Genomic DNA, 26,811 nt, shown 5'->3' on the forward strand with positions numbered 1-26,811 from the left:
GGCAGGCACACAACACTGAGGGCTTTGTGATGGGTAATTATGTGGTTTTACTGTGGGGCCTCAGTTTGCTGGTCTCCCACACTGGGTTTTTTTTTGTTGAAGGAGACTGGGAAACCAAAAGAAAGGGGGAACAGAGGGAAGGAGGGGGCAGCTTTGACTCTCCCAGCCAGCTAGTTCCACCCTTATTTGTTTATTTAATTAAACTTTTTTTTTTTTTGTTTTACTTAACTAGGCAAGTCAGTTAAAGAACAAATTCTTATTTACAATGACTGCCTACCAAAAGTCTAAATGGCTTTTGGTAGGACAAAACACACATTACTACAAGAGACAACACTACATAAAGATATCGAAGATAACAAGACATGGCAGCAACATGGCAAGAAGGTAGCAACAACAATACTTCACACAAAGCAGTCACAACTGTCAGTAAGAGTGTCCATGACTGAGTCTTTGAATGAAGCTCATTCCAGTCGCTAGCTGCAGCGAACTGAAAAGGGGAGGGACCTAGATGTTGGTGCTTTGGGGACCTTTAACAGAATGTGACAACACCAGTTCTGACAGTATGTGGAGGGTGAGGGCTGCAGTAGATTTCTCAGATAGGAGGGAGTGAGGCATAAGAGGGTTTTATAAATAAGCATCAACCAGTGGGTCTTGCGACGGGTATACAGAGATGACCAGTTTACAGAGGAGAAAAGAGTGCAGTGATGTGTCCTATAAGGAGCATTGGTGGCAAATCTGATGACCGACTGGTGAGGAAAATCTAGCCGCTCGAGAGCACCCCTACCTGCCAATCTATGATGTCTCCGTAATCTACCATGGGTAGGATGGTTCCTCTGAATCAGGGATAATTTGGCAGCTGGGGTAAAAGAGAAGCGATTACGATAGAGTAAAGTCTAGATTTAACTTTAGCCTGCAGCTTTGATATGTGCTGAGAGGACCGTGCACCGTCTAGCCATACTCCCAAGTACTTGTATGAGTTGACTACCTTAAGCCCTAAACCCTAGTAATAGTAGTAATAGTAGTAGTAGTGTGTAATAGTAGTAGTAGTGTGACCTTTTGTTTTGGAGGTGTTCAGAACAAGGTTAAGGGCAGCGAGAGGTTTTTTGGAGAGCTGACTGCATATAAATGGATGAGAGAGCTTCCTACTGCCTGAGCTATGTTGTTGATGTAAATAGAAAACAGCATGGGGCCTAGGATTGAGCCTTGGGGTACACCCTTGGTGACAGGCAGTGGCTGACCCAGCAGATATTCTGACATTATACACTGTATTCTTTGAGAGAGGTAGTGGGCAAACCAGGCCAAAGACCCCTCAGACACCAATACTCCTTAGCCGGTCCACAAGAGTAGAATGTTCTACCGTATCAAAATCTTTGGCCAAGTCAAAAAAAATGGCAGCACAATATTGCTTAGAATTAAGGGCAATGGTGACATCATTGAGGACCTTTTTAAGGTTGCAGTGACACATCCAAAACCTGAGTGGAAACCAGAATGCATACTAGAGAGAATACTATAGACATCAAGCAAGCCAGTCAGTTCATTATTGAGTAGTTTTTCAACACTTTTGATAAACAGAACAAAATAGAAAGAGCGCTTTTGTGTGTGTAGGGGGGTACATTTGTGTGTGGTGAGGTATGTGTCAAAGGGGTGTGTGTGTGTGTAGGTTGGTACACGTGTGTGTGTGTGTGTGTGTGTGTGTGTGTAGGTTGGTACACGTGTGTGTGTGTGTGGGTTGGTACACGTGTGTGTAGGGGGGTACGTGTGTGTGGGCTGGGTACGTGTGTGTAGGGGGGTGGGGGATTTTGTGTGTGTGTAGGGGGGTATGTACATGTTTGTGCGTGTGTGTAGGGGGGGACGTGTAGGTGTGTGTGTGTGTGTGTGTTAGGGGGTTGTGTGGGGGGGGTGTGTGTAGAGGGGGTACATTTGTGTGTAGGGGGGTGTGTGTGTGTCGGAAGGGTGTGTGTGTAGGGGTGTGTGTGTTAGAGGTTGACCGATTATGTTTTTTTTAACGTCAATACTGATTATTGGAGGACCAAAAAAAGCTGATACCGATTAATCGGCCATTTTATTTGTATTTATTTGTAATAATGGCAATTACAACAATACTGAATTAACACGTATTTTAACTTAATATAATACATCAATAGAAAATCAATTTAGCCTCAAATAAATCATGAAACATGTTCAATTTGGTTTAATTAATGCAAAAACAAAGTGTTGGAGAAGTAGAAGTGCAATATGTGCCATTTAAAAAAGCTAACGTTTGAATTCCTTGCTCTGTTGGTGTTTACTTTTAACACAAGACTTCAATATTCCAAGGTAAGAAGTTTTAGGTTGTAGTTAATATAGGATTTTTGGACTATTTCTCTCTATACCATTTGTATTTCATATACCTTTGACTATTGGATGTTCTTATAGGCACTATAGTATTGCCAGTGTAACAGTATAGCTTCCGTCCCTCTCCTCGCCCCTACCTGGGCTCGAACCAGGAACACATCGACAACAGCCACCCTCGAAGCAGCGTTACCCGTCGCTCCACAAAAGCAGCAGCCCTTGCAGAGCAAGGGGAACGACTACTCCAAGTCTCAGAGCGAGTGATGTTTGAAACGCTATTAGCGCGCACCCCGTTAACTAGCTAGCCATTTTACATCGGTTACACCAGCCATTAGGCTGATAGGCTTGAAGTCATAAACAGCGCTGTGCTTGCGAAGAGCTGCTGGCAAAAGTGCTGTTTGAATGAATGCTTACGAGCCTGCTGCTGCCTACCATCGCTCAGTGAGACTGCTCTATCATATCATAGACTTAATTATAACTTAACACACAGAAATACGAGCCTTTGGTCATTAATATGGTTGAATCCGGAAACTATCATTTCGAAAACAAAATGTTTATTCTTTCAGTGAAATACGGAACCGTTCCTTATTTTATCTAATGGGTGGCATCCATAAGTCTAAATATTCTTGTTACATTGCACAACCTTCAATGTTATGTCATAATTACGTAAAATTCTGGCAAATTAGTTTGTAACGAGCCAGGCGGCCCAAACTGTTGCATATACCCTGACTGCGTGCAATGAAGGCAAGAAAAGTGAGGGGGTTTGTTTGTGTGTCAGGGGTTTGTGTTAGGGGGGGTGTTTGTGTGTGTGTAGGGGGGTACACGTGGGGGGGTACATTTGTGCGTGTGTTTGTAGTGGGGGGGGGGGGGGGTGGTATATTTGTGTGTGTGTGGGGGATTTGTGTGTGTAGGGAGGTGTGATGGCAGTGTAATGGAGGATGGCTCCGGTTTCCTCAGGCCCATGCTGACTGATAGAGACTAAATCAGTGTTCCTCTGATGAAAATAAACAGGAAATGGCCAGGGGGAGACTGGAGGGTGGGGAGTAGAGGCCAAAGTTGAAATTGGGTTGTGGAATGCTGGTTTGTTGTGGAGCTATCAGTCTTTCTGTCTGTCAGTACTGCTAGCTGTCTTGAGGCATGTAGACAGCTGTCCTCCGTGGACTTTTCCAAAGTACCGTCCCTGGCTCCAAGTCCCCACGTGCTCCAAGTCCCCACGTGCTCCAAGTCCCCACGTGCTCCAAGTCCCCACGTGCTCCAAGTCCCCACGTGCTCCAAGTCCCCACGTGCTCCAAGTCCCCACGTGCTCCAAGTCCCCACGTGCTCCAAGTCCCCACGTGCTCCAAGTCCCCACGTGCTCCAAGTCCCCACGTGCTCCAAGTCCCCACGTGCTCCAAGTCCCCACGTGCTCGTCTAATTGTGGTCTGCTGAATTTAAGAGCTGCTCCATTTCCACTGGTCTGGACTGGGCCTGCAGTCTGAAGTCCTACTGAGCTCCTCCATATCTTTCTTTAGCTGCAGAATATATGTTTAGCAGTGTTGTAGCCTACAACAAAGCCATCCATGCAGCTAGTAAGAATATCAATGCTTATGATGTTAATAGAGATTGATTCAGTGTTAGTTGCCTTATATTCTCATTGATCAGCCTCCTTGTAAATGTGTGGATTCGATAATAAAAAAGCAAAGTCCAGATAGAGGCAGTAGAATGAGTGTAGTTTGTCTGCCAACCCCTGGCAATTGTAGCGGTTTAATATCCTGTTTTTATTCAGGTCTGTGGTTGTACTGCCTCGTACCTGAAGTTTTCACACAGTGATTGAAGTTTCTCTGTTCTTGCAAACTTTCTGACTTGATGCTGTTGAGACCTCTCTCTCTCTCTCTCTCTCTCTCTCTCTCACACGCACACACACACACACACACACACACACACACACACACACACAAATATGCACTAATTCACAGCCAGTGATGTGGTTTACGTGTTTAGAGTAGATTAAAGTAAATGTGCTTCCCTGTGACTCTCTCTCACACACACACACACACACACACACACACACACACACACACACACACACACACACACACACACACACACACACACGTTTTTGTTAACATTGTCACTATGCAATTACAGCCCTGTGCATGCAGTTCTACCCGGGCCACATGTGTAATCCTGATGTTTTTCAAGGGTCTGTCTGCCTCAGCATTTCAGCAGATGACATGAGCCATGTGTCTCAATGGTTGAGGAGCCAAGGCAAGGTGTTTGGGGATTGGACTACTGAAGGGGAAGGAAGCAAGGGACTAGAGAGCCTTGGTTTCACTGTCTAAGCCAAGGGGGCTCAGGTGTTGGGCTAGATCAAGTGTCTCCAGCCCTGTTTCTGGAGAGCTACCCTCTTCTAGGTTTTCACTCCAACCCCAGTTGATTCAGTTTATCAACCAGGTAATTATTACAATCAGGTGCGCTAGATTAGTTGGAGGAAAAACCTCTACAGGATTGTAGCTCTCCAGGAACAGGGTTGGAGAGCCCTGAGCTAGATTTTACTTCAATAAGTTGACCAGAGAGGAGGGAGACAGGGTGGATATCACTTCACAGTAACATTTCAGTAAACCATAGAGAAGTGTTAACAGTTAATGATACAGCAGTGAAAGAGAGAAGTAATATACGTTGCAGAGAAATTGATGTCTAGGGAGATGAGGGAGAGAATGATGGATGTCTAGGGGAGATGAGGGAGAGAATGATGGATGTCTAGGGAGATGAGGGAGAGAATGATGGATGTCTAGGGAGATGAGGGAGAGAATGATGGATGTCTAGGGAGATGAGGGAGAGAGTGATGGATGTCTAGGGAGATGAGGGAGAGAGTGATGGATGTCTAGGGAGATGAGAGTGATGGATGTCTAGGGAGATGAGGGCGAGAGTGATGGATGTCTAGGGAGATGAGGGCGAGAGTGATGGATGTCTAGGGAGATGAGGGCGAGAGTGATGGATGTCTAGGGAGATGAGGGCGAGAATGATGGATGTCTAGGGAGATGAGGGAGAGAATGATGGATGTCTAGGGAGATGAGGTAGAGTGATGGATGTCGAGGGAGATGAGGGAGGGATAACGGGAGGGAGAGTGGATGTCTAGGGAGATGAGGGAGAGAATGATGGATTTCTAGGGAGATGAGGGAGAGTGATGGATTTCTAGGGAGATGAGGGAGAGAATGATGGATGTCTAGGGAGATGAGGGAGAGAATGATGGATGTCTAGGAAGAGTGATGGATGTCTAGGGAGATGAGGGAGGGATAACGGGAGGGAGAGTGGATGTCTAGGGAGATGAGGGAGAGAATGATGGATTTCTAGGGAGATGAGGGAGAGAATGATGGATTTCTAGGGAGATGAGGGAGAGTGATGGATGTCTAGGGAGATGAGGGAGAGAATGATAGATGTCTGGATATGAGAGGGATAACGGGAGGGAGAGAATGATGGATGTCTAGGAAGATGAGGTAGAGTGATGGATGTCGAGGGAGAGAATGATGGATGTCTAGGGAGATGAGGGAGGGATAACGGGAGGGAGAGTGATGGATGTCTAGGGGAGATGAGGGAGAGAATGATGGATGTCTAGGGAGATGAGGGAGAGAATGATGGATGTCTAGGGAGATGAGAGCGAGAATGATGGATGTCTAGGGAGATGAGGGAGAGAATGATGGATGTCTAGGGAGATGAGGTAGGGATAACGGGAGGGAGAGTGGATGTCTAGGGAGATGAGGGAGAGCATGATGGATGTCTGGAGGTGAGATAGGGAGAGAATGATGGATGTCTAGGGAGATGAGGGAGAGAATGATGGATGTCTAGGAAGAGTGATGGATGTCTAGGGAGATGAGGGAGGGATAACGGGAGGGAGAGTGGATGTCTAGGGAGATGAGGGAGAGAATGATGGATTTCTAGGGAGATGAGGGAGAGAATGATGGATTTCTAGGGAGATGAGGGAGAGTGATGGATGTCTAGGGAGATGAGGGAGAGAATGATAGATGTCTGGATATGAGAGGGATAACGGGAGGGAGAGAATGATGGATGTCTAGGAAGATGAGGTAGAGTGATGGATGTCGAGGGAGAGAATGATGGATGTCTAGGGAGATGAGGGAGGGATAACGGGAGGGAGAGTGATGGATGTCTAGGGGAGATGAGGGAGAGAATGATGGATGTCTAGGGAGATGAGGGAGAGAATGATGGATGTCTAGGGAGATGAGAGCGAGAATGATGGATGTCTAGGGAGATGAGGGAGAGAATGATGGATGTCTAGGGAGATGAGGTAGGGATAACGGGAGGGAGAGTGGATGTCTAGGGAGATGAGGGAGAGCATGATGGATGTCTGGAGGTGAGATAGGGAGAGAACGATGGATGCCTCGGGAGATGAGAGGGATAACGGGAGGGAGAGTGATGGATCTCTAGGGAGATGAGAGGGATAACCGGAGGGAGAGAATGATGGATGTCTAGGGAGATGAGGGAGAGTGATGGATGTCTAGGGAGATGAGGTAGGGATAACGGGAGGGAGAGTGGATGTCTAGGGAGATGAGGGAGGGATAACGGGAGGGAGAGAATGAATGGATGTCTAGGGAGATGAGGGAGGGATAACTGGAGGGAGAGTGGATGTCTAGGGAGATGAGGGAGAGTGATGGATGTCTAGGGAGATGAGGGAGAGTGATGGATGTCTAGGGAGATGAGGGAGAGAATGATGGATGTCTAGGGAGATGAGGGAGAGAATGATAGATGTCTGGATATGAGAGGGATAACGGGAGGGAGAGAATGATGGATGTCTAGGAAGATGAGGTAGAGTGATGGATGTCGAGGGAGAGTGATGGATGTCTAGGGAGATGAGGGAGAGAATGATGGATGTCTAGGAAGAGAATGATGGATGTCTAGGGAGATGAGGGAGGGATAACGGGAGGGAGAGTGATGGATGTCTAGGGGAGATGAGGGAGAGAATGATGGATGTCTAGGGAGATGAGGGAGAGAATGATGGATGTCTAGGGAGATCAGGGCGAGAATGATGGATGTCTAGGGAGATGAGGGAGAGAATGATGGATGTCTAGGGAGATGAGGTAGGGATAACGGGAGGGAGAGTGGATGTCTAGGGAGATGAGGGAGAGCATGATGGATGTCTGGAGGTGAGATAGGGAGAGAACGATGGATGCCTCGGGAGATGAGAGGGATAACGGGAGGGAGAGTGATGGATCTCTAGGGAGATGAGAGGGATAACCGGAGGGAGAGAATGATGGATGTCTAGGGAGATGAGGGAGGGATAACGGGAGGGAGAGTGATGGATGTCTAGGGAGATGAGGGAGAGTGATGGATGTCTAGGGAGATGCGGGAGGGATAACGGGTGGCAGAGAATGAAGGATGTCTAGGGAGATGAGGGAGAGTGATGGATGTCTAGGGAGATGAGGGAGGGATAACGGGAGGGAGAGAATGATGGATGTCTAGGGAGATGAGGGAGGGATAACGGGAGGGAGAGAATGATGGATGTCTAGGGAGATGAGCGAGGGATAACGGGAGGGAGAGAATGAGGGAGAAACAGAGGGAAAAAGACTAGGTATGATAGTGGTAATTGCCTGACTTTGAGCCGTGGCTCAGGAAGGGTACGGCTGAGCCGAGCAGTAGAGCTGAGCAGCGTTTCCTGCCAGGAAGGAAGTGATGCAGGTTGAGACTCATAGCGAGAAAGAGGAAGTAAATGAATGCTTGACACTGGCCCAAAACAAACTCCCCGTTGACACCTGACCCTTTGCTCGCACTCCCCCTCTGACTAAAACCCAGAGGGGGAGAAATGAGCACAGGGAGAGACTAAAGCTACTCCTTTTAAACACACGTTTAACCTATCTTTTGACATCAAATTATTTGTTCACCTTAAAGGTTTTGCTCCTTCCCTTTGATGGTAGCTACTGCTAAGTTCACTTTGACTATCACTTGATCCTGATTGGGAGCCACCATGATGCAACACTATGGCACCCCACTGAGACTCAGCGTCTATTAGGAGAGACGCTAATCAATAGGCTGAGCCTGGATGATACCACACGCCTAGGGATGGCAGTGGCACACAGATTCATTTGGCAACGCAAATACCATTATGTATTTATGCCAGTGTGCTGTTCTGCATTAACATTTCACCACCTGTAGACGGAAATGAGCCTATCAGTAGGGAGACTAACTTGACATTAGTTTGTTGACGGAGCAAGCCGTCTGTGACCTTCTGGATGAAATGAGGGGAGGAGGAAGAAAGCAGAGAGATGATGCAAACGCTTGGGACTCGTGTTTGTTCTGTTTACGTTGACATTAAAAGTGAGGGCACACACACCAGGACACAACAGATGTGTATATGTATTTGTCTGAGTCTGACAGAGATCGCTGGAGTATGTTTTTGCAATATGCATGCCTTTCCCCTTGGCTCTGTAACTTCATTCACTGTTTAGGGTTTTATGTGAAATTTGTCAACTTTGCCTGAGCATGTTTCATTTACAGAGGTGGGAGTGGCGAAATATAAGATAAGAGTTTAGACTTCGTTTCCCCCCTCAGGGCAATTTGATTCTGTTGTGAGATCTGGAGTATAGATGAGTATTTTAGACTGTATATTCCCTTCATATTTATTCTCTCCACCATACTTCTCTCCCGTTCTGAAAAAGGTGCCTAACTAATGAACATTTAGACCATCACTGATATCCCTTTTAATGTTTGATACAATTAAAAAACCTTGAGCTTTTCATGAATGCTGTGAGAGGTTGCAGTCCAACCATGATGTTAGAGAAGTGTATGTGTATATACAGTGCTGTGACGTGACTATCATTAATGTGATGACTGCTATTTATCGAATAATTACTTACTACGTTTATTACTGTATTAAATTAATCATGTAAAACATTTAACTCATTAGGAGTTTGGGGCACCATGGGAAAAGTTATTTAACGAGTTACTATATCCCGACTTAAACTCTAAAAATATATAAATGTCAAGTCTTATTACCTCATCAGTCTCATTCTGAATGTCACACAATTCTTGGATATCTGCACAAACCCTAGCCTAAGTGATTGGCTAAAATATTTATTCACTAACTAAATCATCACACAGAACACGTAAACACACACAGCATAGGTTATTGATTACATGCATAATACAATGAACACAGGTCCCTAGTCGACTAACAAAGCATGACTGTTTGGTTACACAATGGAAAGGGAGGGGTATGTAAGGAGCGGGAGAAACTGAGTCAACTTATCATACATACATTTGGAAGCTATGCTCACGGGAATATGAATACTTTGCACATGAACGACCGCTCATTCGGAAAAGAGATTCAATGTATATATTTACGCATAGATGTCTTTGTCGTCTTATCTGTTTAACTCGATGGTTCTATGGGAAGTGGTTCGATGTAAGTCTGGTTGTCCACCAGAGTTCACAATGTCCTTAGTTGTAGGCTTCTTTTGTTCTAGAGTGTTCGTTTAGAATAGTTCAGATGTACTACATGGTCTTCAGAGGGATCTACTCTTCCCTCTCGTCTTTGGTCAAATGTCCTAGACTACTTTACATGCACAGCTGCAGACGCTACATGTTTTGGTCTGGTTTTCTTTGTTTCTAACCATTTCAACGTGTGGGCCACCGCCTCATTCTCTGGTCTCAATGGTTGATTATTCAGGGTACAGTTAGGACTACTTTACATGCCGGCAGCAACCTGGCATGTTTTGGTCAAGTGTAAAATTCGGTAGTGAGTCCTTTTTTAAGCACTCTGGCCTTGGAGGGCGTTCCGTCATGTTGACACAAACTCTGAGCTCACTAGGGTGTGGCTACTGACCGGGCACAAGTTTGCATGAAATACAGTTTCTCATTTAGAAGGCTAAAATCAAATGTTTAACTTTTCAAAAATGGTTTCATCCTTCCTCATATTGTATTAACAACATTTAGCTGTGACCCTGATATGCACCGTGTACAAGCTCTTCAAGTTACAATGCTCCCATTACAATGTCTTTATCAATATTAATGACATCACAAAATATAAATTTTCCATATTCCAAGTCTCATCATTCCCAACATTTGGATGTTGAAATATATTGTCCCATTGTTCATTGTTTGATGTTGAAGTTTTGGGCAAGAGTCTCGCTAACACAGGGATTTCTTTCCCTTTTCATACTAAAAAGCCAAAGGGAGAGTTTTTGCAAGGTATTTATGACCAGTTGAGTCATAAAACCGGCCCAACTCCCCCTCTCCCCTCCTGTGGGAAAGAGGGGGTTTAGGGCTGTCTGTCCACCATGTGCAGATCTGGCACCTTTGATCCTCACCAAGGAGAGTGAGTCATGACAACAGTACCAGTTCAAAGTTTGGACATACCTACTCTTATTTTTACTATTTTTTACATAGTAGAATAATAACGAAGACATCAAAACTACTGTATATAGCATGTGAAATCTCATTCCTTCTGATCTGTGTGTTTAAGCCCTGCCCACTGTAGAGTCCCTGAGAGAAACTGCTTCTGCAATGTGCTCTGCTTCCTGTTGACTATGCCGGAAAGGGAAGGGGACGGTTGGTGTGTGTGTGTGTGTGTGTGTGTGTGTGTGTGTGTGTATTAACCTCATCATTCAGAACTAAGTTGTGTGTAATTTTTTCTCCAATTCATCCATCTCACACAGGCCAATTGTGAGCCAGCTAATTTATGAAGTTGTCAAATTTAGAACAAACACAGTTCTGAAGTTTCATTTAGTATACATTTCCACAAGTCAGATCTTCAGATACATTTTGGAAGGCACTTCAAGTCAAGGCTTCTCATACATTGCATTTATTTTCTTTCTTTTTTTTAGTTACTTCTCTCCCTCAGCATCAATTTCCCTTCAACAGTGTGCTACAGTGTGCCAGACCAGCACTACAGACTTGTCTGTCTTTCTCTTTGAGACACAACACCAACTTTAGAGGATATAGAACTACGCTGTGTACTACATCCTGTATGACAAACTCTTTGATACAAGAGCACAACGGACCTGACTAAGCCTCTTGGATCACTTTGATTGGTGCCAATGAGCTGTTGTTTAAAAAGACAGTGGGCATAGTGAGTGTTCTGTAGCAGACCTGACATAATTATTTTATTTGGAATCCTTTTAGTGTTTTGTGTGTGTGTGTGTGTGTGAGACAGCATCTCCATGTAAAGCGTGAGACAGATGTCCTTCACCTGTCTTTGTTTCATCTCCTCTCTGAGACTGCAGTAGAGTTCACTCACTCACCACTGCTCCTTTGTACAGTGTTAGGTTTATGGAAGCTTAGGGCCATGGAGCTGGTTGGAACACTGATGAGCAGTAGTGATAAGGCTGTCCGTTAGGGACAACAAAGGCATCTCTTATCGCACACAGCCTTTCCCTTACATGTTCTCCTCCATGTGTTTTAGAATGCTCTTTGCCAGGCCTAATTGTACAGGTTGTCAAGGAAGTGGGGTATCTGAAGGGAAAGTCAACTCTCACTGGGTGACTCAGTGAAGCAGTTTGTTTAGACCAGTTTATCTGCTTTCTTTGTCCATCTGTACTTCAATATTTGAGTGCTGCCTGTGTGCAGTCTCCGGTTCAGTGAGGTCCTTATTGTGAACGTTTGGAAAGGCTTTGGCAGAGATGGGTTTTGCTCCATGTGGTTGCCATAGCATTTATCGCTGTGGATGATTGTGTTTTGAAAGCAAACATGTCTGATGGCCAATGATTTACATGTATACACTAAATGACTGACTGGTGCATTTTGAAACCACCGTGCCTCCATCTTGGTGCTCCCCCACCATTGTAAAAAAATATTCTGGAAGCTTTAGAAATGCATTTATTCATGTCTACGTTTTGTTTTTGACACATTTACTATTACAGACACCTTAAAGGGAAATTCCCCAAAATGTCAACTTCATATTCATCTCCAGCACCCACCATCATCTCAACATATGGGAAAATTGTGCGTTTTTGGTATGTTTTGTAGTGAAAAACACATCTTCCGCTGTCTTTACTACAAAACATAGAAATGCGCCATTTTCACATGTTGATGTTGGGATGATGCTGGAGATGGTGAGTGTGAAGTAAAAAAAGTAAAACACTAATGCAATACTTTCATAGTGAACAAAAATATAAATGCAACAATTTCAAAGATTTTGCTGAGTTACAGTTCATATAAGAAAAATCAATTGTAACTAATTAATTAGGCCCTAGTCTATGGATTTCACATGCCTGGGAATATAGATATGCATCTGGTCACACATAATACCGACATGTTTCAAGCAGACCACCATAGTCCCTGTGCCCAAGAACACCAAGGTAACCTGCCTAAATGACTACTGACCCGTAGCACTCACGTCTGTAGCCATGAAGTGCTTTGAAAGGCTGGTCATGGCTCACATCAACACATTGGACAAAAGGAACACCTATGTGAGAAGGCTTTTCATTGACTACACCTCAGTGTTCAACATCATAGTGCTCTCAAAGCTAAGGACTTTGGGACTTAAGACCTCCCTCTGCAACTGGATTTCCTGACGGGCCGCCCCCAGGTGGTAAGGGTAGGTAACCACTAGGCAGGTTAGAGCGTTGGGCCAGTAACCGAAATGTTGCTGGATCGAATCTCCAAGCTGACAAGGTAAAAATCTGTCGTTCTGCCCTTGAACAAGGCAGGCAAACCACAGTTAACCCATTGTAAATAATGTGTTCTTAACTGACTTGCCTAGTTAAATAAAGGTTACATTTAAAAAAACACACTGATCTTCAACACTGGGGCCCCTCAGGGGTACGTGCTCAGTCCTCTCCTGTACTCCCTGTTCACTCATGACTGCATAGCCAGGCACGACTCCAACACCATAATTTAAGTTTGCTGATGACACAACAGTGGTAGGCCTGATCACCGACAATGATGAGACCGCCAATAGGGAGGAGGTCAGAGACCTGGCCGTGTGGTGCCAGGATAACAACTTCTCCCTCAACGTAATTAAGACAAAGGAGATGATTGTGGACTACAGGAAAAGGAGAACTGAGCGAGTCCCCATTCTCATCATCGGGGATGCAATGGAGTAGGTTGAGAGCTTCAAGTTCCTTGGTGTCCACATCACAAACAAACTAACATGGTTCAAACACATCAAGACAGTTATGAAGAGGGCATGACAAAGCCTTTTCCCCCTCAGGAGACTGAAAAGATTTGGCATGGATCCTCAGATCCTACAGCTGCCCCATCGAGAGCATCCTGACCGGTTGCATCACAGCCAGGTATGGCAACTACAGAGGGCAGTGCACGGTCCAGTACATCACTGGGGCCAAGCTTCCTGCCATCCAGGGCCTCTATACCAGGCGGTGTCAAAAAATTGTCAAAGACTCCAGCCACCCTAGTCATAGACTGTTCTCTGTTCTCTGCTACCGCACGGCAAGCGTTGCCGGAGCGCCAAGTCTAGGTCCAAGAGGCTTCTAAACAGCTACTATCCCAAGCCATAAGACTCCTGAACAGCTTATCAAATGGCTACCCAGACTATTTGCATCCCCTCTTTTTTTGCCATTGCATGAGGCTCACGGAGTCAGTTTAAGTTAAAGGCTCACGGAGTCAGCTGTTAAACACTCAAACAGGCAACAGAAGGAAGCTCTGTCTTCTGTAGCTATATATGGATGATATCTAAAGCCAGGCACGTTTTACAGTTAAGCTATTGATTATAGACCTAATGAAGTTGGGCTTTCCGCCCTTCATTTTTCTTAGACAATGAGGCTAAGGCAAGGGCTGTTCTCATCTCTGCTGCCTGTTCTCTCGTCTCTGCTGCTGCTATCTGTTCTCAAGCTCAGTATGCTGGCTAACTTTGCTATTATGCACATAGTACAAAGGGAAAGGCGACAATTCTACAGTACACTAAAGATTATATTTCAGCACTGTGGACAGCGACCGTATACAATGCGAGAGAAAATGTGTTAAATATTTTTTTATTAGTGTTGCACCATTTTTATACATTAAAACCATGTACAATTTCAGTCTTAGAGTGATGTACTGTGTCATCCCCGTGGCCTCTGCAATAGATTAGTCCACTGAGATGGGCACAAATCAGACAATTATAAAAAATAAAAAAATTTGCGACTGCTCGACTAAAGAAATCTTGGTCGACCAACAGCCGATCAACCAGTTGACTAATTGGGGTCGGCCCTAACAATGAGTACAAAACATTAAGAACACCTGCTTTTTCCATGACACAGACTGACCAGGTGAATCCAGGTGAAATCTTTGATCCATTATTGATGTCACTTGTTAAATTCACTTCAATCAGTGTAGATGAGGAGACGGGCCTATTTAATAATTGAGACATGGAGTGTGTATGAGGGCCATTCAGAGGGTGAATGGGCAAAACAACATTTTTAAGTGCCTTTGAATGATGTATGGTAGGTGCAAGGCGCACTGGTTTGTGTCAAGAACTGCAACGAATGCTGGGTTTTTCATGCTGAATTGTTTCCCGTGTGTATCAGAATGGTCCACCAGCCAAACGTCATCCAGCCAACTTGACACAACTGTAGGAAGCATTGGAGTCAAAATTGCCTAGCATCCCTGTGGAACGCAGGTGTTCCTAATGTTTGGTATTCTCAGTGGACATTATTGGTTTCTGCCTTAACCAGCTGAGGGGTAAGAAAGTGAGTTGGACAACTCTTTGTGAGGGTGTCTGTCTGCACACATGCATGTGAGGCGAGATGTATAGAATGCTGGCAGCTGTTATCACACCTCAGTAATACTTCCTCATACTGTTGTGTTACAGCTGGTATGCTTTACACACACCACTCACTCACACTCTCACTCACTCACTCACTCACTCACTCACTCACTCACTCACTCACTCACTCACTCACTCACTCACTCACTCACTCACACTCAGGATGTCCTAGCTGTATAGTATGGATCAGTCTGACACGTGACATTTCAAAGTCATGTTTGGTCCACTTCCTCAGTACATTTCAAGTTGTTATTTTTATTATTCTCTCCTCCACACGATCACACCGAGTCACACAGCAACGGAAGGTCAGCTCCAGGATGTGTGTAACGTTTCCCCATGTCTCCTCTCAGACCTATGCCTTGGTAGTTAAAGTGTAGAGTCCCCATCTGCTCCTCAGCCCAGGAGCAGTATTAGTTGTGTGGAGAGCAGGCAGTAGCTAACAGCTATACAGTTGAAGTTGGAAGTTTACACATACTAAGGTTGGAGTCATCTAAAACTCGTTTTAGTAATTTTTCCAACAATCGTTTACACACAGATTATTTCACTCACAATTCCAGTGGGTCAGAGGGTTACATATGCCTTTAAACAGCTTGGAAACTTCTGGAAAATGATGTCATGGCTTGAGAAGCTTCTGACAGGTTAATTGACATCATTTGAGTCAATTGGAGGTGTACCTGTGGATGTTTTTCAAGGCCTACCTTCAAACTCAGTGCCTCTTTGCTTGACATCATGGGAAAATCAAAACAAATAAGCCAAGACCTCAACAAAATTGTAGACCTCTACAAATCTGGTTCATCCTTGGGAGCAATTTCCAAACGCCTGAAGGTACCACGTTCATCTGTACAAACGAGTACGCTAGTATAAACACCATGGGACCATGCAGCCGTCATACCGCTCAGGAAGGAGACACGTTCTGTCTCCTAGAGACTAATTCACTTTGGTGCAAAAAGTATAAAACAATCCCAGAACAACAGCAAAGGACCTTGTGAGGATGCTGGAGGAAACCGGTACAAAAGTATCTATATCCACAGTAAAACGAGTCCTATATCGAAATAACCTGGAAGGTCGCTCAGCAAGGAAGAAGCCACTGCTCCAAAACCGCCGTAAAGCCAGACTACGGTTTGCAACTGCACATGGGGACAAGGATTGTACTTTTTGGAGAAATGTCCTCTGGTCTGATGGAACTGTTTGGCCATAATGACCATCGTTATGTTTGGAGGAAAAAGGGGAGGCTTGCAAGCCGAAGAACACCATCCTAACCGTGAAGCATGGGGGTGGCAGCATCATGTTGTGGGGGTGCTTTGCTGCAGGAGGGACTGGTGCACTTCACAAAACAGATGGCGTCATGAGGAAGAAACATTGTGGATATATTGAAGCAACATCTCAAGACATCAGTCAGGAAGTTAAAGCTTGGTCGCAAATGGGTCTTTCAAATGGACAGTGACCCCAAACATACTTCTAAACTTGTGGCAAAATGGCCTAAGGACAACAAAGTCAAGGTATTGGAGTGGCCATCACAAAGCCCTGACCTCAACCCTATAGAACATTTGTGGCCAGAACTGAAAAAACATGTGCAAGCAAGGAGGCCTAAAAACGAGACTCATCTCTGTCAGGAGGAATGGGCCGGAATTCACACAACTTATTGTGGGAAGCTTGTGGAAGGCTGCCCAAAACGTTTGACCCAAGTTAAACAATTTAAGGGCAATGCCACCAAATACTAATTGAGTGTATGTAAACTCCTGACCCACTGGGAATGTGATGAAAGAAATCAAAGCTGAAGTAAATCATTCTCTCTACTATTATTCTGACATTTCACATTCTTAAAATAAAGCGGTGATCCTAACTGACCTAAAACAGGGATTTGTCAGAAATTGTGATAAACTCAGTTTAAATGTATTTGGCTGAAGTGTATATGTAAACTTCAGACTTCAACTGTATATACAGTGCATTCAGAAACTATTCACACCCCTTGGCTTTTTCTGCATTTTTGTTGTGTTACAGCCTGAACTTTAAATTGCTTGAAATTTAGATTTAGTCACTGATCTACACGCAATACCCCGTAATGTTAGTGGAGTTATGTTTTGAGAAATGCAATAAATTCATAAATGGAAAATCTGAAATGTCTTCAATAAATAAGTATTCAACCCCTTTTATGTCAAGCCTGAATGAGTTCAGGAGTAAAACTGCTTAACAAGTCACATAAGTTGCATGGACTCACTCTGTGTGCAATACTAGTGTTTTAACATTATTTTTGAATGACTACCTCATCTCTGTACCCCACACATACGATTGATTATCTGTAGGCTTGGGCGGTATCCAGATTTTCATGTCATACCGTCATTCTCTCATCCTGCGATTTACGGCATAACTGGTGTAGCACACAAGAAAAACCCATTGGACCTCTATCAGAATGTTGACACACAATAGCGAAATCACAGATTATGTTCGCTAAATGCTAACGAACTAAAACGAACAAACAAACTACTAAGACAGGCAAATTGAGGTCATAATGTTATTCAAGCATAGCTAGTTGCTACGGAATATAATTTTCGGTGTTTGTGGACATCTACAAGCGAAAGTGAACGAGAGAGTGTGCAAATGAACAAAGTTGTGATGCATGCTTTTCTGAAGGAAGAGCAGCATGTGTACACTGAGCAGATGGGAGAACAGAGTAAAAATAAAAATGGTATGAAGAACAGGGAAAAAATGGCACCTGTACAGAACTCATCCAGAGCTCTTTGACTTTTGGCAGAAAGCCATTAAAAGATATCTGATGGCAAACATTTCTTAGTGAATTGAATACAAGTGTAACTTCATCACCTCGTGTATGTCGCACAACAGAGACTAGATAGATATAGAATGTGATGGACTCACCAGCTCAATTTCTCCCATTGTGCTATATACAAACAAACACGTGACTGGCTCAACTGGTCTGGGGAACTACGGTGTGCTTCATTACGTAAAATAATGTGAACTGGCGAAAAGCGATCTACTTTATCTCCTAACGTATTGCACAAGTCACTCCTGTCAGCTGCCGAGGGAGGTCTGAAAGGAACTGGGATAAACAAAAGCAAACCAAGCTGCAGCTAGCTAGCAAGGCTTTAGTGGTCCAGGGGCTCCAGTGTGGTCCAGTGTGCTCAACACAAAGAGCTCTCTGTCAGAGTGGTGGTGTAACCCGCTCCGTATTCCTGCAGAGTTCTTATGCACACACACTCACTCACACACAGCGGGTACAGACTGCACACACACATACAGACAAGTAGACACCCTCTTTCTCAGTCGCTGTTGTGGCTGCATTTTCCAAATCATCATGACTAGGAAGCTTCAGGCTTTAGAATAAAATGAAACATTGAATAAGAACATTGTATGTGTCTTTGGGTTGTTTGTTTGTTCAGGTGATATGTTATGCTGTCTTTACATTAGAGTGGCGTCTTCTGAATGACCAACACAGCTCCCGAGTGGTGCAGCGGTCTGCATCTCAGTGCGAGAGGTGTCACTACAGACCCTTGTTCGATTCCAGGCTGTATCACAACCGACTGATTGGGAGTCCCATAGGGTGGTACACAATTGGCCCAGCGTCACCCGGGTTAGACTGGGGTAGGGCGTAATTGTAAATAAGATGTTGTTCTGATCGGACTTGCCTAGTTAAAATAAAATGACACTATTTAGCAGCGCTCTCTGTCCATTAGCAACACACTTACTGTCAGGCTGCTTTAAGTGTTATTACTCGCCTGTTAACACTGATAAGTTGTCTCTCCTTTTCTGGGCAGCTTGTTTCTCTGATCAGAGCTGTAATTAAAGACCTCTGAGCTGAATTGCACCCTGGCTTCTGACTGCTAGTGTAATGCGCTGCTAAGCTGAGCTCCTCATGAGCCCTGGACTGGCCCTCCCTATCCACCAGTAACTCATAGTGTTGTGGATGCAGGTGGCTAGACTTTCACTACACAGCTTGGGAGAGAAAGGAGATCGGATCTGCTCCAGCTGGATCTCTGTGTACACACACACACACACACACACACACACACACACACACACAATTGGAAAGAATGAACATTATATCCAATTTAAGGGCTTTATTGGCATGGGAAACATATGTTAACATTGCCATCGCAAGTGAAGTTGTTTATTTCACTTTTTTTTATTTACAGTAAATATTACACTCAAGTTCCAAAATAATAAAGACATTTCAAAGGTCATATGTGCAAATAGTTCAAATACAAAAGGAAAAATAAATCTAGTTTGTTTACAATGGTGTGTGTTCTTCACTGGTTGCCCTTTTTCTTGTGGCAACGGGTCACAAATGTTGCTGCTCTGATGGCACACTGTGGTATTTCACCCAGTAGATATGGGAGTTTATCAAAATTGGATTTGTTTTTAAATTATTTGTGGGTCTGTGTAATCTGAGGGGAAATATGCGTCTCTGATATGGTCATACATTTGGCAGGAGGTTAGGAAGTGCAGCTCGGTTTCAATCTCATTTTGTGGGCAGTGTGCACATAGCCTGTCTTCTCTTGAGAGCCAGGTCTGCCTACGGAGGCCTTTCTCAATAGCAGGGCTATGCTCACTGAGTCTGTACATAAGCTTTCCTTAAGTTTGGGTCAGTCACAGTGGTCAGGTATTCTGCCACTGTGTACTCTCTGTTTTCTCTCTGGTCCAAATAGCATTCTAGTTTGCTGAGTTTTTTAAAATTCTTTCTAACGTCTCTAGTAATTATCTTTTTGCTTTCTCATGATTTGATTGTCTAATTATGTTGTCCTCGGGCTCTATGGGTCTGTTTGTGAACAGAGCCCCTGGACCAGCTTGCTTAGGGAACTTTTCTCCAGGTTCATCTCACTGTAGGTGATGGCTTTGTTCTGGAAGGTTTGGGAATCGCTTCCTTTTAGGTGGTTGAACAATTTAACTGCTCTTTTCCGGATTTTGATAATTAGGGGTTATCAGCCTGATTCTGCTCTGAATGCATTATTTGGTGTTTTACATTGCACACTGAGGATATCTTTGCAGAATTCTGCATGCAGTCTTAATTTGGAGGGTTTTCCAATTTTTTTTTGTGTGAATTCTTGGTTGGTGAGCAGACCCCAGACCTCTCAACCATAGAGGGCAGTGGGTTCTATAACTGATTCAAGTGTGTTTAGACAGATCTTAATTGGTATGTCAAATGTTATGTTCCTTTTGATGGCATAGAAGGCCTTTCTTACCTTGTCTCTCAGATTGTTCACAGCTTTGTGGAAGTTACCTGTGGTGCTGATCTTGAGGCCCGAGGCATGATCATTTTTTTGTGTGCTCTAGGGTAACGGTGTCTCGATGGAATTTGTATTTGTGGTCCTGGCACCTGGACCTTTTTTTGGAACACCATTATTTTTTTGTCTTACTGAGCTTTACTGTCAGGGCCCAGTTCTGACATAATCTGTGCAGAAGATCTAGAGTTGAAGTCAGAAGTTTACATACACATTAGCCAAATACATTTACATTCAGTTTATCGCAATTCCTGACATTTAGTCCTAGTAAAAATTCCCTGTCTTAGGTCAGTTAGGATCACCACTTTATTTTAAGAATGTGAATTGTCAGAATAATAGTGTAGAGATTTATTTCAGCTTTTATTTCTTTCATCACATTCCAAGTGGGTCAGAAGTTTACATTACACTCAATTAGTATTTGGTAGCATTGCCTTTAAATTGTTTAATTTGGGTGAATTTTGGCCCATTCCTCCTGACAGAGCTGCTGGAACTGATCACGTTTTTAGGCCTCTTTGCTCACATGCTTTTTCAGTTCTGCCCACAAATTTTCTATAGAGTTGAGGTCAGGGCTTAGTTTGCCACAACTTCGGAAGTATGCTTGGGGTCATTGTCCATTTGGAAGACCCATTTGCGACCAAGATTTAACTTTAACTGATGTCTTGAGATGTTGCTTCAATATATCCACACAATTTTCCATGGTGCCATCTGTTTTGTGAAGTTAACCAGTCCCTCCTGCAGCAAAGCACCCCCACAACATGATGCTGCCACCCCCGTGCTTCACGGTTGGGATGGTGTTCTTTGGCTTACAAGCCTCCCCCTTTTTCCTCCAAACATAACAATGGTCATTATGCCCTAACAGTTCTATTTTTTTATTTTTTTAGTCGTTCCCCTTGCTCTGCAAGGGCCGCAGCTTTTGTGGAGCGACTGGTAACGCTACTTCGAGAGTGGCTGTTGTCGATGTGTTCCTGGTTCGAGCCCAGGTAGGGGCGAGGAGAGGGACGGAAGCTATACTGTTACACTGGCAATACTATAATGCCTGTAAGAACATCCAATAGTCAAAGGTATATGAAATACAAATCGTATAGAGAGAAATAGTCCCATAATAACTACAACCTAAAACTTCTTACCTGGGAAAATTGAAGACTCATGTTAAAAGGAATCACCCGCCCTCTCTTTCCCCCTCTCGCCCTCTTTCTCCCGCTCGCCCTCTCTTTCTCCCGCCCGCCCGCTCTTGCGCCCGCTCACTCTTTCCCCCGCACACGCCCGCTCGCTCGCGCCCGCCCGCTCTTGCGCCCGCTCGCTCTTTCCCCCGCGCGCGCCCGCTCGCTCGCGCTTTCCCCTGCACGTGCTTTCTCCCACTCGCTCTTTCTCTCCTCTGATTAATGGATCCCTGATGGTGGTACTCCAGTGGTCTGGAGGGATCAGTAACGGCGGCTCCTCCGTAAACACTAACTTGCTACTGAAGTTGTTTTTCACTCTACTTTATTACCCCATCCACTGAGCCTGAGCCGTCTCCGTGCCCCAGGGGGCACGTATACTGCAACTAATGACCAGGAAAACACCAGTCAGGAGACTGCCTCAGACACCACTCACAAAGTTCACGAACCAAACTCTGAGTCTGAGAAGCTGAAATAAAGGTGCAGTTTTATAGCTTAAACCACAGCCTTTGGGTGAAATGAAATTGACTTTCTGTCTGCTGTGAGAGGGTGTGTTGCCTTTGGAATGTGTTGTTTCACAGTTTGGTTGTCAGGGGTTTAGTACTGGGCAGTTAAACCAGTGAAACTGGGTGGGAGTGGAGCAGATGGATGAGTTACTGCTGTGGTTGTAAAACCAAGAGTTGGCCTTGGTCTAACGCGGAAGAGTAGATGGGGCAGGCAGAGTGGTCTGGCCTTGGGGTGGGGTAGAGCGAGGTAAAACTGGGGAGCCCGGTAGAGCGAGACTGAGCTGGATTGGGGCCTCTCCCTGGTTTCCAGTCAGGGCCTCACATGCTCACGTTGTGACGGAATGGACCTTCTATTCTCAACCTCCAGCACTTCTAATGGATCAGGCAGGGGAGACATTCCAACTGTCTGGGAATAATACTACAGTCACACCACCCTGAAGTGCTGTCTTCACTGCAGTCGCACACAGATCAGGTCTTGTAGTGGTCAACAGGCATGACTGTGTATGCTGAAGAGCTGTGGCATGTTCCATGCGAGGGATGTGAATCAAATAGTCTTTGAAGAAATAAGGTCACTGTGGTAGAACTTTTATTTGGATTGGTGATTTCTGCATTTATCAAAAGTCCCATCAGTAGCCTGATTTCAGATGTGTTCATGTAAACAGGCTTATTAGGGAAACAGTTTTTCTTGTATAGCATGTCAAAGTTTTCAACAAACTATATTAGTCTGACTATCCACAATCGTATTATTGTGTGCATGTAACCGTCCTCATTGAGATTGTGAACTGAGAGGAAGCTATTTTCTCATGCTAATTGTATTAGTCAGATTAACCACTATGACATCAGTATGTTGTATGCTTATACAGCTATATCCCTAGTTATTCAGTGTAACAGTGGTCATAATGTGTGCTTAAGTCACGGTCAATTTCAGAAGGGCACAATGTCCTAGAAAGTTCAGATAGAAACATATTTCACAAAATTTAGACTAGACTAAGGGATATACAGTGCAGTCGGAACGTTTTCAGACCCCGTTACGTTCCAGCCTTATTCTGAAATGGATCAAATCTTTTTTTCCCCTCAGCAATCTACACACAATACCCCTTAATGAATAAAAGCAAAACAATGGTTTTTAGTCATTTAGCAAATGTATTAATTATTAAATAACAGATACCTTATTTACATAAATATTTAGACCCTTTGCTATGAGACTTGAAATTTTGCTCAGGTTCATCCTGTTTCCATTGATCATCCTTGAGATGTTTCTACAACTTGATTGGAGTCCACCTGTGGTAAATTCAATTGATTGGACATGATTTTGACAGGCACACACCTGTCTATATAAGGTCCCACAGTTGACGGTGCATGTCAGAGCAAATACAAAGCCTTGTTGTTGTAGGAAATGTCCGTAGAGCCTGAGACAGGATTGTGTCGAGGCATTGATCTGGGGAAGGGTACCAAAAATGTATGCAGCATTGAAGGTCCCCAAGAACAGTGGCCTCATCATTCTTAAATGGAAAAAGTTTGTAACCACCAAGACTCTTCCTAGAGCCAGCCAAACTGAGCAATCGGGGAGAAGGGCCTTAGTCAGGGCGGTGACCAAGAACCCAATGAGCTCTGGAGTTCCTCTGTGGAGATGGGAGAAGATTATAGCGTCATACCCAAGAAGACTAGACTAATCGCTGCCAAAGGTGCTTCAACAAAGTACTGATTTAAAGGGTCTGAATACTTGTGTAAATGGGATATTTTAGTTTTATATTTGTAATAAATTAGCTAAAAATGTGTGTATAGATTGAGGGGGGGGATAATTTTAATACATTTCAGAATAAGGCTGTAACGTAACAATGTGGAAAAAGTCAAGGGGTCTGATACTTCCCGAATGTGCAATTGCATCCTCCTGAACATGACACGATGGAGGTATAGAGGGTTTCAAACTCACTCACACTAAAACACACTGAAACAGCACCAGAGGATAGATAGGACTATACTGTAGAGAGAAGGGAAACAACTGACAGCTAGTTTATAACACCTCCTGCTTTCATGACACATCTCAACAATTAACTATTTCATTCAGTGAAAGGTTTTAGTGAGCTGGCTCAGTCCTGTGTACTCTGAGGGAGATGTTTGAGCCATGAAAAAATCCTCACTCCCCCCTCCTACTCCCTACTCATTTAATTTCCCGTGTTTTTTTTCTAGCAGACTTTACGGGAAGGGGTTACCATGACAACATGGAGAGGAAAATCAACTACCTGTCAGTTCCTTGTGGTTGACTGCTCTTGGGCTCCTCTTGTGATCCTTCTCAAGTGTCCCTGTACTCTTCAAACAAATTGATTTCACACTGTATGGCTCATCAGCATCTCAAGTCTCAGTCTAGAGTATGCTACATACTCACCATGAATGTGCACTTTACAGAATGCGTTGGTTAGGCTCAAGACTCTTTTGTGTTTGCTTCTGAAGAGTATCGAATGGATGAATTATCACTTGTACATGACCTCGGTCAGATCCGTAAGACAGCTTGATCTTTTTTTTTCCGTATAGCTCTATATTTCATTTCATGGTGATTAGCCTACAGGTAAACAAACGCCTGTTATTGGAAAAGTATCTCTAGTCCATTTCAGTGTTGTCTTGGGCTACAGCGATGGAGGCTTTTCTGATGTAGTCTTTCTGTAAACAAGCAAGCCTTTTTTTATACACATCACAGGTCCTCTCACTCAACTGTGGACATTTTAATACTTTTCCACCAGACCACTTCCCGCTGTTATTTCTCCAGTTTGTGAGCTGACAGTTATGTTGAGCGCTGCCAGTACACCTTTCCTGTTTCAAAGAGGGCCACACTGTGTGGGCATGCTGAGTGTGTCATCTAAAAAAATAGACTATTTTACTTTTTCATTATCCATTAGTTTAATCCTGCAGTCCTGCTCCCCCTCTCCCTGCTGTACAGCAGTGAATGCTGGCTGCTGCGCAGCTTCTAAACCGCTCCCAATGTCATGCCCAATGTCATGCCCAATGTCACACACTACTTTGACGGGGTACAAAATAAACACTTAGCTCCAGCTAGCCGATTTTCGTCTGAGAAATAATAGGAATAGCGATGATGGAGGAACAGCGGTCCGATTGAGTGACAGATCTGTCATTAAGGCATTTGGGACTGTACTGGTAAAGTGGCCAGCTTAGACGGGGCCCAGCTACTGCTGTAAAAAAAAAATGCAGTAACAGGAGCTTCCTGTTGGTGGCTGTGTTGTTTTCAAGAGTGTGTTTATCTGCCTTGACTGAGCCATTTCAGTCATTAAGGAAGACCTGAACGGAATCTGCAGGGAGGGTTTTAATCAATGCCCTGCCCTTACAGCTGTTGCATAAGGCTGAAAGCCGAGTATTTTATTTTTTTATAAAAAAGTTGAATTGCACTTTCAGAGTGGTTATAAAGCGCTTATATGGAGGAAGTGATAAGTTATAAGTGTGTGTGGTCTTTCGTAATTCCTTCACTCAGTCTTTCTGAAAACATACAGATGTATCCTTAACCTCTCTGACCTCCGTCCTGACTGCTGACGGTGACGGACATGGTCTCTGTCTGGTAAAGAGATGATATCGCCTCACACCAAGCCTTCTGACTGTCATAATATACCCATGCAAGACCAAGGGAGTAAACATCTATCTCATCACCTGTTCATGTGGAAAAGCCTATGTAGGACAAATGAAAAGACAATTAAAACAACGCACAGCTGAACACCGCAGATCAAATCAGGTGTAAGAACATTGACTATCCAGTAGCAGCTCACGTTGTTGAAGCTAACCATCCAATCTCATCCCTCAGAATGCACAGGCATTGAGCATGTTGCTCTACCTAGGAGAGGTAACATGGAGATCCTACTACTACAGAGGGAGGCTTACTGGATATCCTGTCTAAAAACATTGGTCTGAATATTGACTTTGATCTCAGGCCCTTATGAACAACTCTTTATTTTATGAACAAGTCTTAAAAATTGATATGTTCCTTCTACAGCTTATTAGCGTACACCAGTATGTTCCCCCTGTTGATGAGGCTTATGCGTTGAGGTTGAACCGAAAGATGTAACAAATATGAAATGCGTAACAATTAAAAATGTGAAATTGAATTCAACAATGCATGTTGATGCTAATATTATGTACAATGTTAAATTGTTTCTATATGACAATAGCCTAATATATTTAATATGCCAAACTATTGTTTTTTTTTTTAACAGTTTTAATTTATTCTAAATAACTCATTATGACACACGTCTCAATATTGTCATTGGTTGCACTAATTGCACTCTTTGTTTACATAACCTGGTACAAGTATTCATGACATTACCCTGAAGAAGGCACAGTGATGCCAAAACGTTGGTAAATACCCAATAAATGACTGCGAGTTTATATATGGAGTGTGCGACTCTCTTATAGTTTATTCACCGTTAGTCAGCACCTCCACACAAACAATTTTGTTCTGGGTGTGCGCCAGCTCATGTTTTTGAGTGTCATAATATGCAGGGTCAGCATACCAAAAACAAACCTATTATAACACAATTTACAACCCAACAAAATGTTTGCTGTTACACAACATTCTTAACACATGGTCCGCCCCTGTTTAGCCTCCTGTCTACCTAATGGACAAAAGCAAGGTAAGCTCTTATTAATGGACAGGATTCACCCAGTATCAAAGGCATGTGTTATTTTTTGTATTTTTTTCCTCCATCAGATTTAGCCTCTATTCTGATGTTGTCCTAACATAAGACAACGAACTTACTGGGAAGCACTCTATCAAATCACATTTCTGGAACTATCTTGCATTATAGTAGCAACAATTTCTGACGTGTATGATCTTTGGTTTCACTAATGTCAGTGGGCCAGAATGTTTAATACTCTTGCCTACACAAAGTTTG

The 26,811-nt window shown here is 43.9% G+C and overlaps 1 protein-coding gene across 2 annotated transcripts in view; it reads left to right on the forward strand.

Moving 5' to 3' along the window:
• The window catches only part of LOC139371055 (guanine nucleotide-binding protein G(i) subunit alpha-2-like), a 119,272-nt gene that overhangs the window by 27,860 nt on the left and 64,601 nt on the right, over positions 1-26,811 (forward strand). The window lies entirely within an intron of this gene.

This window comes from Oncorhynchus clarkii, chromosome 17 (assembly GCF_045791955.1).
Source record: "Oncorhynchus clarkii lewisi isolate Uvic-CL-2024 chromosome 17, UVic_Ocla_1.0, whole genome shotgun sequence".
In the NCBI taxonomy this organism is placed as follows: domain Eukaryota; kingdom Metazoa; phylum Chordata; class Actinopteri; order Salmoniformes; family Salmonidae; genus Oncorhynchus; species Oncorhynchus clarkii.